Source organism: Fringilla coelebs, assembly GCF_963513975.1.
Source record: "Fringilla coelebs genome assembly, chromosome: 1".
NCBI classification, from domain to species: domain Eukaryota; kingdom Metazoa; phylum Chordata; class Aves; order Passeriformes; family Fringillidae; genus Fringilla; species Fringilla coelebs.
The window spans coordinates 59,797,515-59,811,760 of record NC_140028.1 but is presented as its reverse complement, the minus strand read 5'-3'; the positions used below and the strand labels follow the sequence as shown (position 1 = coordinate 59,811,760).

At 41.5% G+C, this 14,246-nt stretch overlaps 1 long non-coding RNA gene across 1 annotated transcript; it reads left to right on the top strand.

Annotated features, from left to right (window-relative positions):
* Nucleotides 1–1,000: 1,000 nt before the first annotated feature.
* On the top strand, nt 1,001–7,687 carry LOC311157128. Its single transcript, XR_014616388.1, has 3 exons — nt 1,001–1,157; nt 5,921–6,027; nt 7,555–7,687. It is a non-coding gene; the product is annotated as an uncharacterized lncRNA (long non-coding RNA).
* Nucleotides 7,688–14,246: the final 6,559 nt, after the last annotated feature.

Here is a 14,246-nt window from a genome sequence, read left to right as displayed (position 1 = left end):
AGGTAGAAGATCCTTGAATGGCAATTAGCGTGCCCAGAATTTATTTTATGTGCAATGCAGTTGCAAGTAGCTGCTTCTTATTAAATGAAAATCCTGTATTATGTACTTCAGGAACATTCCGACTAATGAGTATGTAATGTCCTTAGTGTAACACAGAACTTCTTTTTGTGTTCACAACCACAAAATGCTGGAAACTTGACAAATGATATCATTTAAGACAGATGCCTGCCTTAGGGACCTGTTTTTTGGCTTCCTGTTTCTGGTTTTTATTTCAATAACATTTGTAATTGCCATAGGATCTGTACCTGCATAGTGTTTTAACTCCTTCACATATGCCCCAATGCATTAACTCCTTGGATAGGTACCCAGGAATATTTTTTTTTTCTTTTTCCTTTTTCCTCCCCAGCTGGTGTGTTCTTCCTGCCTCTCACAGGCGCAGCTACACACATAAATAAAAGCTGGATCTTATTAGACCAGATGAAATGGTAATGTCAAAGGGGGTAAACACTTACTGCACTTGCTGTGTTTTACTAGTGCAGAAGTACATCTAGACCAGGCCCAAGGCAAAACCCGAGAAAGTGTGAGGTACAGCCTGCTGGTTCTCAGTGAGAGACAACACAGTTCTCTAGGCCATGTGTACGTGGCCTAGGCACACAATATCTTGATCTCAGTTATACTTTTCAATGTATATTTCCCCATTAAACTCACATTCTTTACTTAGGCTATAGGGCAGGAGAATTTTTGACGTCACTTCAGTTGATGCTGTGTATAAGGGGCATTTTGGTAGTGCTGGTTCAACACAAGTTGTTGTGCCTCCATCAGAGCCTGCTTCGTGTAAAGCCCTTATCACAGGACAAGAGCAGTTTTCAGCTCCCCAGGCACTCAGCATGGATACTGGCAGACTGCAAGAAACCTTCCCACAATCTGTAACAGCCCAGAGGTTTTGGTGGTGGTTTATAGCATGTTCTTTCTCTCTTTTCTTGTAGGTCTTACCAAAAAAAAAAAAAAAACAACAACCAAACAAAAACGCTGTGTACAAGAAGCTTGCATGAGTCTTTACGGGAATTTTCACTGAGCCACTTCACTGAATACTGCAGGGTGCAGTAATAACAAAAAAGGCTTGGAAAGAGCATGAGCTCTTGGCACCTATTTTGCAGGTGAGACTTTTCTACTTGTCATAAGCAGTTACCTCTCTGGGACTTAGAGTGTTTTCTGATGTCATTTTGAAGTAAAAACTCTGCATTCAAGTGTTCTGTCATAGGACATGCAGACTCATTGCACCTGTACTCTTAAGAGGAATTTATCCCATGAAGTTCTGAACAACAGTATCTTTCTTCAGAACTGGAGCTGATGACTCTAAAAACCTCAAGAAATGTCTGTTTACTGCAAGACCAGACAGCACATCATAAAAACCTACCCTCCAGGCTTTCTGTAAGAGAAGGAGGGGGAAGTCTTTATCTTCTGTCACAAGAGGGAGGTCAAAAGGACTAAGCAAGTGCCAGACCAAGTCACTTCTGCTGTTCTAGGGTTCATTTTCAGAGAAAGTAGGCAGGCACACAAATCTCATTATACGTTACGAGGATCTGTGCAAAGGCTTCTTGTGCACTGTCTTAAAACCATGCCCCTAAGGGACTCATTCACAAAGGGATAGAAGGAAAGGAAATTTGTATATTTTCTGGAAGCAGTAAGACATGACATGCAGCACGGTTCTGGCTGATTACAGCATGCCTCAGGTGAGCTGGGAGGCACGAGGCTGCCAGCCAAGTGATTTCAACCACCCAAGAAAGAGAACTCCACAGAAATGCATTGTGTGGCATGTCTGATTGCTGCAAAGAAAAACACTCCAACTTCATTCACATTGGCATGGCATTATTGGCATGACTGTTCCTGGCAGCCTATTGGAAAGTTTTATTTGCATCCAGAGTTTTGAAGGCTATTTCATAACATTAAACAAGAATAATGCTGAAAAAGCCAAGCTTATTTGCCCCTTGACACCTGTGTGTAATCCCTCATTGAAGCTCTAATGAGGGGTTCTCCTTGGGTTGTGTTACTTCCAAAATAACCCATGCATACAAGCAGCATAAGGTGCCTTTCCTCCCTGCATAGGGTGTGGCAAAAGTAGCCAGATGAAAGTGGATAAAATACATTATTTTTCCTGTATCCTCAGTAATCAAGGTGCAGAGTCAGTTATTGGATCATTTGACTTCTTACTGAGCTGGGAAACCTCAACCTCCTATCACGAGTGCCTACAAATAAGAGAGATATTGAGTCGGTTTCCTCTCCTGGGAATGTAAATGAGGAACAAGAATAATGCTCTTGAAACAGTGTAAAAACAGTCTCTAAGGAGAACCTGGCTCTTGTTTATGTGTGTGTGTGTTCATGCTGCTGGAAAAAACAGTTTTAATGCACAGACCTGCCTAACCTCAAGTTGTAGTGAAATTTCCCAGGGCCTCCAGATAACTCCTAAAGTCTTGGGAAATTCAGTCAATGCAGAAATTCAGTGTTTGCAGTCAGTGTTGTAAGAGCTATGGTGGCAATGGCAGCAGCTTTGCAAGCTCTGAGCTCTCAGATGATGGGCGATGGCAAAGCAAACCTTGCTCTGGAGGAACTGCTAAAAAGACAACCCTGCAGTTCCCAGGTATTCTCTAAATGAATTGGACTGTGAAGGACAGATTATTGTCCATCCTAGTTCAAAAAAACAGCTTTTCCCCTCACTCCTATAAGTAACATTCTTGACTTACTTGATAGCTCAGTTTTCCATCCCTTCTCTCTCTTTCTCTCTGCTTCCCTCCCTACTCCCAACAAAAAATAAAGGGTGGAAATAATAGAGAGGGAGGCTGCTGGAAGTGTTTCAGGCATTTCTCTCCCTTTTCAGCAAGAGGTAGGTCAAGTTGTCTTGTAATATATGTAAACTTAAGAAAGCACAGAGTTTTGCCTATATGCTCTGCAACAAAATTTCAGTAGATTTATGGCAAATATATACATTTTACATTTTCTACAGGAACAGGCAATTTTTCTTTACAATGTGCAAGATCTTTTCTAGCTACACCAGGAAAAAAAAAAAAACCAAAACAACCACCAAGGTGCTTTTCCACCTGTGTGATTTAATTTGCAGTGTCTTTCCTTCTGTTAGTGTGATGAAGCAACTTCTTTGGCATTTCTTCCTTTCTGGTTTGTGAAAAGATGCGATGTGCGGCAGTCACAAAATGCACATCATGGTGCAAAGAGGAAAGAGCCAAACATTCATCCTTTTCCACAAACTTGAAATTGTAGCAATCCAAAACATTTCAGCATTGGGACACATGGTATGAAGTAGAACCCTGTAAGATGGGTGGTGTGCTCATGCTCATAAAAGATGCTGTAGAGATGAGGGTTGTATCTAGCAGGGGCAAAAAAAGGATGTTGATAGTGGTGACTGGAGGAAAGCCAAAGTCTGTGCTTCACCTGAGATGAATGCAGGCTTTTTCCCCCCCATGTAAATCAGATACAGTCCTAAATCTAATAGAAGTGCTTCACAAATATACTGCAGTGAGCACTAATGCCAGTGTCCTTGCTTTCTAGATTATTTTCTTCCATCTTCCTGGCATTATGTCACATTTTCAACTAATTACAGACAATGTAAGGTGGGAAGGTGAAAGCAATTATTTCTTTGCTTCCAGAAATAGTCAGAACTTTACCAGTCATATATAAATGGCAGCAGTACCTGTTAATATTTTCAGTAAACAAAATGTTGATAGTGCCTTCAAGATGGCTGGAGGGGAATGGTCACTCAGGCTTAGATTTTTTGGTGCTTCATAGTTTTGACACAGTACAACCGACATCCATGTTTATCCAAATGATGGAAAAGTTTCTCAGTCCTAAAAACTACCTGTACTGTACCAGAGAGAATACAGAGAATGGTGCTGTTCCAGTGCTTTCCTGTCTGCCACACTGTAAGTGGAAAGGTTGTACATCAGGCAATATGAACCGAGCTCTGAAGACAAGCACATTTGCTCTAAGAGCCTGTATCACTCCAAGAAGGTACTGTTTCAGAGTGTTGTGGGTGACTTAATCTCTTTGCTCAATGCTGTATTTAAAAAAAACCAGCAACCCCAACAGTCCTATTCTCTGTCCCAGGGTTGCCCTGGTTCTGTGCCTGGCAGGCTGGCTTTGCTCTGAAGCGCACCAGCTCTCCGTACCTTGTATATTTTAATGCCGACACTGATCTTCAATCAGCCTTGCTCTGGCCTTCCAGTGAAAATATGCCAAAATGTCATAGGTTTCCAAATGAAATGCAAATACTGAACTTTCTGAAATTTGCTGATAGTATTTTACTCCTTTACTGCATCTGAGCTGTACCAACGAGGCACATCGGAAACAAGGGTTTAAGATTCCTGACAGCAAAGGTCTTTGCACTTGCCACTCCACAGGTGTCTCAGCTGGATGGTCTGTGGCACTTTGATGATCTTAAAGGTCTTTTCCATCCTAAATGATTCTACAGTTCTATCTCCCATTAAGACTATGAGTCCTCTGCTTGCTTGCTCACTCAGCACAATGAAAAAAAGCAGTGAAATACTCAAAGTCGGGTCAGACTACCTTTTGTCATATGTAACTGTTATTACACAGATGTCAGCAGGTGCAAAATAAATACCTGGGTAATGGAAACCATTTGCTTTGCCTTTAGCCACAGGCATCAGGTCTGATTTACTTGTGGCTGGCAGCTAAGAGAGCAAGGGAGAGCCGGGTCACTATAGCCAGGCTCACTTTTACTTGCTCAGAGATGGGAAAAAATAGCCACAGTGGAAGCTGCTCCAGAGGAGATCTTCCTATTTTTCACCCATGCCCTCTTCCTCACGTTCCCCTACTGTTCTGCAGAGCAGGGAGATTTAGCTGAGCCTTGAATCCACACTTACACACTGCCCTTTCATCATTTGGACCTCAGTGGATGTACACAATCTGGAGCAGTCTTTCCTCAAGGCAAACAAAGTAAAGGAGGAGAGTGACATTTCAGTCTTTCATTGCAGAGTCATTCAGGTCACTCACTGAAATTATAGATACCAGCTCCAGCAATGTTAACAGCCAACTTTAGATTATTAACCATCCTTTTGATAGCAGTACGTTCATGGTGCCAGTGCACAGAGAATTCCTCCAAATTACAGGGTGTCCTAACACAGCCGGTCAAACCACATGGACCTCTAGATGCAGTAAGCAGTGTAATTAAACCTGTTTTCTCATTTGTACTTTCCTAGCAACACTCAAAATACACTCTCAACCACTGGATGCTGCTCTTTGCATCAGGCTATGAAAAGAGATAAGAGTGAAGGGTGCCTTAACAATAGCTCATTAAGAAGACATCAACCATTTTCTTTTATTGCATTATTTATGTTTTGGGTGATAATACAACACTATTTCCAGGGCAAAGTGCACTCAAGAAGCATATTGGCCTGTAGGTGGTTTCGTTTGATTAGGTTTAAAGGGGGGAAAGCTACAGCAATTTCTTTTACCTGCTGTTATCCTGAAAGACCTGAGCCTTTTCTTACCCTCATCAGGCCCATATATTGTCAATACATTTGAGATCCACCAAACTTCATTAGCCCTTTCAGATGCTTCTGGGAAAGGCAGTGACTTTTTTTTATCCCCTAAGGCTCTAGAAATTCTTCACTGCAACAATCACTGGCATGCCTGGTAGGATCCATTTTTTAATATAATGACCTTCTGCATACAAGCAAACATACATGAAGAGGACCTAAACATTTAGATCATAAAACTGATTTCACACAAAGGAGTCCATGTTAAAAAAAAAAAACCTCAACAAAAAATAATAATAATACAGATAATGGTCATGAAAATGTATTTCCATTCCTTTAATTGTATTTTATAGTTAGTCAAACACTCTGTTAATTACAGTCTTACCTCATATTTTTTCTTTATTCTCTTACAGAGTCATTTTCACTGTCTAATGGTGCTCTGCTGTGGATTTTGGTACATAGGTAAAGATCCAAGAATAAATTTTGGCCCTGACCATGGAATATTTACTCAATCTGAAATGTAAGTAAAAGAAATTAAACTGATAAACAGAAACTGTAAAAGCTGGGAATTCCTTACTTATTATAATGCCATTTCAGTCTCTTTGACTCTTTCTGTTGCTTTTCTGCCATAAACAATAGTAATAATTATTTTATTAAAACCCAAATCCCAACAACAAAACAAAGCAAAACAATAACAACAACAACAACAAAACAACAACAATAACAAAAAAATACCCAAACCAAAGCAAAACAAAAAAAACCCCACCCGAATCTGGGAGGTACAGAAGGGACAGAAACTATCAGATATTCCAAAGAGAACATGAGAGAACTTAGGCTGAAAATGGAGGCTATGGCATAGAGTGTATACAAGGTCTGCTCCTTGTTATGGAGAGGGACTCTAACTGAGTTCACAGGGTGTGAATGGATCCCCATGCCTGTGTGTAGGAATTAGTTAAGAAACCAGACAAGCAACTAGAAAGAACTGCTCCTCATAGTCCTTTAAGCCCTGAAAGTGTCCACTAAATATTCTTACTGTGAAGAAGAATGGCATCTTAATACTAACTGAGAAAGCACTGTTTAAGTTATTAATATAAAATACAAATACCTTCAGTGTCTGAAAGAGTCTTGTAGCTAAAAATACCCCAAACCACAACACCAAAAAAACATGGGCAAAAGGTTTCTGATTTTCAAAGTAATAGAATTAGTTTGCCTGTGTGTACTATTCACTGCCTTTCTGAATTACAGATCACTGAGATCTCCATCCAGAAATGCAATGTACTGGTATTCATCTTGTCGATGATATATACTCAGAGGGCTATTTCTCTAATTGATGGCTTCATCATTCAATTCAAGATGCATAAGGATAGCTATTGTTATCTAACACTATCATATGTTCCTATTGTTCCACACTTCTCTCCTTGTCAATAGCATCCAAGATATCCTATCTCAATCTTCAAGATAGCAAAAGAAAGGTGCATTATTTGTTGACTCCACACATCACATTATTAAGCATTTGTGAACAACCTGTGCATCTCCCCAGTGACATCTTTAAGTATTCAATTAAAATTGGATGAGAGAGTACACCAATACAAATAAATACTCAGTTATATGAAGGCTTTGCATTGAATTCTTAAATTATTCTAATACAGGTGCTTGCTAGCAGGCACTCAGTTGAAAGCAGGACAGTGATGCAAGTGTGAGAATGAATGGTGCATGAAAGGGAGAAAGGGAGATTGCTTTATGGTGGAGTCATGGCAGAGGTTTGACAGGAAATGCTTCTCCCAGTACAGCTAAGCAGGGAAGGAGAACCCTATTATATGGATGAGCAGGACCAGCAGTGGCATCTTGTCATTCTAGCTTGTATAAGTAAGCAAGCTTAATTGCTCCTTGTCTTTTCAAGATGACTTTCCACCAACAATCTCATTATCACACACATATGTTTATTGCACATATTTGAGTCCCTTCATGCAGACCTGAATGCAGTGAGGAGAGCAGCATTATTACAGTATCCAGTAATGTTGTTTTCCCTTTTTTTCCTTTTAACCAGGCGTATGTGACCTGCCTTCTCCTTCTGCAACTAACAGGGTGACCAGAGGCAGTGGAATGTACACTAGGAAAGAATAGAAGCAGAGGGAAAGCAAGCTGTCAAGAGAACAGTGTACTGAAGAGGAAAAATGTAAAACATGACTTCTATTTACCATGATTAATATGTAAAGTTAACATGTTTGTCATGGAATATATTAATATGTATGTTTTCCCATTATGTAGATCTTTTCTTATATTTCTTATTAGAAAGGGATACAATCACAATGATGGGGCAAGAATGCCACTTAAAAATTAGGTGATGCCCAGTCAACATAATATAACCACTACAGTGTCATTTCTGATTTAGATGTGGTGATATCAGTATAATTGCCGCTGGGAAGAAATTAAAATGGCTGTTAATGATAAATAAAATGACAAGAAGGAGGATCCTCCTTCACATATAATTCCAAGCAAAATACAGCTGCTGAATTCCTTGAGCACTTGGTGCTGTTCATTGATAAAGAGGAAACAAGCATGGTTTTGTGCAGCTGCCTGGACATAAGAGCTGCCCTGTCCTTTTCCAAGCCCAAATGTAGACACCATAGGTGTAAAAAGATTTCACCCCCCTATTTCCACTCAGGGGAGGTGAAACTCATATGAAGTGACTATTAACACTGTTCCAGCAGAAAGCACTGTACATAACAAACAGAAGGTTAAGAGAAGAGGGTAGAGGCAGGGAGACAACAGTGCATGTGGATACTTTAAAAAACCTCCAAATACTCCTGCCTTGTCTCCATCACCATAGGCAGCCTTAGCTCACGGATCAAAAGACCTTCATACATTTGTTTTCTATCATAAATGTGTCAAGAATGAGCTACACAAAGCATCATTCACACACTGCACATGGCTTGTTAGCCTAGTTGAGAGCATCTTTCAACTCATTCACACATTAAAAGCCAGGAAACCAACATTTGATTACTAGTTCTAGCATTAAGATCAAAGACCATATCTTCCCATCTGTGAAAAGCAGGAGCCAAATTGCTTTCTCCTCTTTCTGCATTTACAGAAGAATTGAAGAGTCAAAGCACAAAATCAACGTTGTACTCCACATCCCATGAATAACACAGTTCCAGCCTGTAAAAACACAAAGCAGCCACTATAACTTACATACATTTTCTTGGAAAGAAGTATAAGCGAATCTGTAGTCACATCTTCACAGTACTCCCAGTCTGCAGTTATCCAAAGCTCAGAGTGGCTTGATCCACAGGTGTTATCCTAGTGAATAAAATTACAACTCCTTTTAAGAGGGAAAATACCATATACCTGCTATTTACTCTTCTCTTGATATCTTCAAAATCAGATGGTGGTGTTAAGTTTAGATTAAATGAAAGCACTAACTTAAAAATCACAAAAACTAAAATGAAACAGGTGGGGTAAGTCAACGTTATTCCATTGTCATAGTTAGGTTTTTACTTACCTGTTGGTCAAAGAAGCTTGAAAATATAAAGAAATAAAAATCAGCCTTAACCTGGAGAATAAATATGTCCACTTTCATGTGAAACTTGTTTGTTGATTCAGTTGTAGACAATGCAAATTCTTCTGCTGGGGATTTACTCTGAGGCTCATGTAGCCAAACCATAGCAGGGGCAGTGAAAGAAGAGAGGGTAATGTGTAACATGCTTTCTAAAATATGCCAAATTAACATAGAAAAGACTCTAGTGAAACAGCTGAACCACTGACCTAGCATTTTGAGATATACAGGATTTTTTTTTTTGGTGGTCTGTTTTACTACACAGCATGTGAAAGGAGTGCAGAGATTAGCCAGCCCCCAGCTAATTGCTTTGGCTCTTTTGCATGAAGATCATTTGCTGACAAATTGTTACAGACACATTTAGGCACAAGTTTTTATAGGATGCCTGGTGCTCTTTATAATGCAATTAGCGTTATTTAGTATACATGTTTTCTTATGCATTGTTGTTTTTTCACTGGCAAACAATAACAATGAAATCTGCACCCTTCAAGTGGCTGAATCTTTCCTCATGTTTCCTGGATTTGATCTATGCTCCTTTTGGGAGCAGAGAGTCATCAAAAGAAAAATCCTAACGAATGTTTAGTAAAGGCCGTTTTATTTAATGTCAGTTTGGGAAAGTTAGAAGAAAATGTGGACTGAGGTTGATCTTATTCTTTTGCCAGCTTTACAAAAGACACTAGGAACAGTTTATTTTAGAAAGCAAAGAGTTTTGATCTGCTCCAAAGGAGCTGCAATGAAAAGCCTTCCTGTGAGTTCACATTTTGGAAGACTCCTTGCAGCATTTATTCAAGCATGTCGTGGATAGGTTATGAAAAATCACCAATTCTGACATCTCCAAACCTCTGCTCACCAGCAAAGTATCAAGGGGGCACCAGGTCTCCATATCTTCCAGCAATGGTAAGGTTCTCCAGGCAACAAGTTCTCCATGTATGTGTCCTTTTGTGCAAGACACACCCCCTATCATCAGGTACTGTAATGATGTTACATGCCTGGTCTACCTTTAAGCCATGCTGACATTCGTGTGCAAGCTATCCCTTCCTTGTACCAGGGAGGACCCAGTCTGGAAGCCCTGAAAATTAAGTGTTCTGAGCACCTGCCTGAGATGCAAGCAGGGAATAAACTTAAATTCATTTATTCCAAGGTGATTCAAATGCACACATTTTAGGATGGTCCTAACCACAAAAATATAGGGACTTTTTTTGTATGGGATACCCCTTTTTGAATTAAACGTAGCAAGAGAACTCAGACACACTGTTCTTGACTGGCCATCATAATCTCTACACCTGAAAGCCTTTATTTCTCACTAGCTGCAGTGCTTTCTTGTGCATTGCCTTATTTTTTAGGATCTCTTGCACAAGGAGTAGAGGCACTGTTCTGCAGCCTAAATCCTATTAGCACAGAATTTGATTCACAATTTCCCACCCTGTTCCTACTGCCTCAGAGTACCTAAAACTTTACATCTGGACACCTACAGGAGCAAAGAGATAATGATCTAAGCACTCTTAGTACCTACATTTGACACAGAAGGTATTATTCACTATCCAGAGAAGGCTCTGGGTCCTAGATGTGCTCCAGAGACTCAACTGACTCAGGAAATGGAGCACAAGTTTCTTCTCTCTCCTGTGACCATGCCAACAACAATTGAGCTAAATAGTCTGCTCAGTTTCTCTCAGTCTCCCTGACGTGGTAAATGTCTAAATCCCACACAAAACACATCAGAAAGAATCCCTGCAATTCAGCAAGAAAGAGCCTCATCCCAAAACCAGTTATGCAGCCTGTTGTGACAACCCTGGGTGGCTCTGCCTAGGACCACTGTGGCTTTCACAGGTGAATCAGCAGCAGGAATTCCTTCAGGTAAAGCGCAATTACCAGGACTGGAATTTTACCAGAATTATCACAGAATCACAGAATGGGTAAGGCTGGAAGGGACCACAGTAGGTCCAACCTCCCTGCTCAAGGAGGGTCCCCAGATACATCGCACAGGATCGAGTCCAGATGGTTCTTGAATATCTCCAGTGAGGGAGATTCCACACCCTCTCTGGGCAATCTACGTGTGTAGTTACCTGCACATAAAGGAGGACCTGGGAGTCCTGGTGGGTGATATGCTGACATAAGCTGGCAAAGCATCCTTGTGGCTGGGGTTTCCTTGTGTGAGATCCTGAAATGCATTGCAAAGAGTTTGGCCAGCAGGTCAAGGGAGGTGATCCTCACCCTCTACTGGGACCTAGTGTGGCCACATCTGAAGTGGTGTGTCCAGTTCTAGGATCCTCAAGACAAAAAAGACAAGGAGAGGGTCCAGAGGAGGGCCACAAAGATGATTTGGGATCTGAAGCATCTCTATCATTAAGAGAGACTGTGGGAGCTGTAGCTCTTTAGTCTGTTGAAGAGAAGACCGAAGAGTAGATCTCATTGATGCCCGTAAATATCTCCAAGGCGGGTGCCAAGAGGATGGTGCCAGACTCCTTTCAGTGGTGGCCAGTGACAGTGAAGAGGAGCAGTGGCCATAAAGTAAATCACAAGAAGCTTCACCTCAACATGAGGAAGAACTTCTTTACACTGAGAGTGGCAGAGCACTAGAACAGGCTGCCTGGAGAGGTTGTGAAGTCTCCCTCTCTGAGACATCCCAAACATACCTGTACACAATTTCTGTGTAACCTGCTCTGGGTGATCCTGCCTTGGCAGAAAGGTTGATCTAGATGATCTCCTAAAGTCCGTTTCAACCCTAACAACACTGTGGTTCTGCCCCTTGCCTTCTGTCCTATTGCTCAGCACCACTGAGAAGAGCCTGGCTCCATCCTCTTAGCACCCTCCCTTCCCATCCTTAACAATCACTGCCAGGACCTTGGCTTTGCACTTTCCTGAGAAAACTGCAAGAAGGTGTCCTCAGCAGGATGTTTACTCCAGGGAGGTGGTGTGGCCAAGCAGAGCATGGGAGGGAGCTCCTGCCTGCTGGCTGACCTGCACCCTCCTCAGCAGAAGCTCTCTGTCATCTTCCCCACAAGATGGGGAATTGGGGCTGGCAATGTCCATGGGATTTTTTTAACCACAGGCCATAGTACTGCTTAATTATGAAAGTACTTTACAAAAGACTTTCAGTTGGATATCCTAAAGAAATACCCAGAGCCTTTGAAAATTTGGCACTTCCCTGCTCTTTCCCACATGCTGCATGACCAGTTTGAAGTACAAGTATGAAAATGGACCAAACCATCTCTGCAACTTTTCTGTTCCTACTTTCCTGAGGCAGATCTTTTTGAGAAAAGCATTTCCCTTTGCCCACCACTGACCAAATGGATATGGAAGGCAGCAGGGAGCAAAAATACTCCAAGATCTCAGAGCCAGCACCTTGGTTTCCCCAGACAGGTGCCCAATGCACCATGTGCCCCCTCCAGCCCAGCCCTCTCTGTTCCTGCAGTCCTATTCCTCAGTGGGAGGCAGAGGGCTACCTGTGATCATGGAGAACTGTGGGGATAAAAATTAATTGTAAAGTAATATTTATAGCTCTAAATAGAAAGTGATGAGCCAAAACCCAATTCTCCTGTTTGAATTCCTGTGTTACATTCAGAGGTTTAATGAAATCTGATGAGCATTTATTATTGTACAACTATTGGAAATAGTTGCACAGATTTCTCAATCTCTCCCACTTCCTGAGCCTTGCTTTCAAGTACCTTATTGCATGTATGCCATCTGAGATGGGGTAGTGAGCTGGCACATGACACATGCTGGAAAAATGGGCCAACTAAACAAAATGTAAAGTGGCACTATTTCTCCTCAGTGAGGGTCTGATTCAGCCCAAACATGTCTCATATGTGCCTAACTTTGAGCAGGCACCGATGTGCCCTGCTGAAGGAGAAGAGTGGAATTGCTTGCATTCTTGGAGTGAAGCACGTGGAGTTTAAGAGCTTTGTGGAATCCCAGCCTAAACTAATAGCATTGTATTTCTTGTTAACCGAGAACAAAAGCAAGCCAGTTTGGGATCACACTGACCTAGATGCTATCAGAGGTTAGCAAAAATGACTGGTCAGACCTGTCAGGACTAAACAGCTGCATCAAGCAGTGGGGGGGAGCTCCAGGGGAAGGAGAGCACAGGAGTTGCAAATAGAGAGACAGAGGGGCAGGAGGAAAAGATGGAAACTGCGTGTCCTGAATACAAGGCATGAACCTGTGTGTGTGTGTGTGTGTGTTTGTGTGTGTGTCTGGGTGTGTGTCTGTGTCTGTGTGTCTGTGTGTCTGTGTGTCTGTGTGTGTGTGTATCTGTGTCTGTGTGTGTGTGTGTGTGTGTGTGTCTGTGTCTCTGTGTGTGTGTGTGTGTGTGTGTGTCTGTGTCTCTGTGTGTGTGTGTGTGTGTGTTCTCTGCAGCTGAAGCTTTGGTCGTGTCATTTGCATATACACAGATCACCGGACATCTTTCACCCAACCTTTCAGAAACAGCCTTATGGCACCATGACTCCCATGCTCTCAGCACTCCTTGGGCTCCATTTCCATAAATTACAGTACAAAAGGATAATAGCCTGTTAGCAGTCCCAGCACTGTCTGACATACAAAGCACCAAAAGCAGGAGTATTTTCCTTGCCATCCTGTGCCCCTCTTGTGGACCAGGTACAGCCCCACTTGCAAAATGTGGTACTGTACCAGCAGTTTCTGACCTGATTGCAAAGCTAAGTAAAGCTAATTTATCATGACAGGCTAATCAGGATGACAAGGTTGGGTAGGTGACATTTTCTAAAATCACCAATTTTTAATTTTTTTTTAAATCCCCTTAACAATTTATTTTCTGAATAGCAAAGTTTTCTCCAAGAATGTTCCAAAACATAGTCAAGGTTATCCATGCTGTGAGCTTATTCAATATTTATGATTCTTTTTTATTTGTACTAGGACTTTTTGGGGACTCCAAATAGTCCATTAATCAAACCGAGTGAGAAAATAGGCCATTTGACAATTTGTACAGGGGCTGTGTGTGCGGTTTTTTTTCTGTTCAAGAATAAAGAACCAACTTAACTTCATCAACAGTTCCTGATTAATTGTTACAAAGTGTCATCCATAAATTTTCCTTCGATCTAATAATCCTTTCAGAAGACTTAACAATATCCCCAGTGATTTGGGTTTTATTGAGGGCTGAGTTCCTGGAGAAGCAGTGACACAAATAGCTCAAGTGAACTGAGACACCTCCGTGGACAGTCTTCACA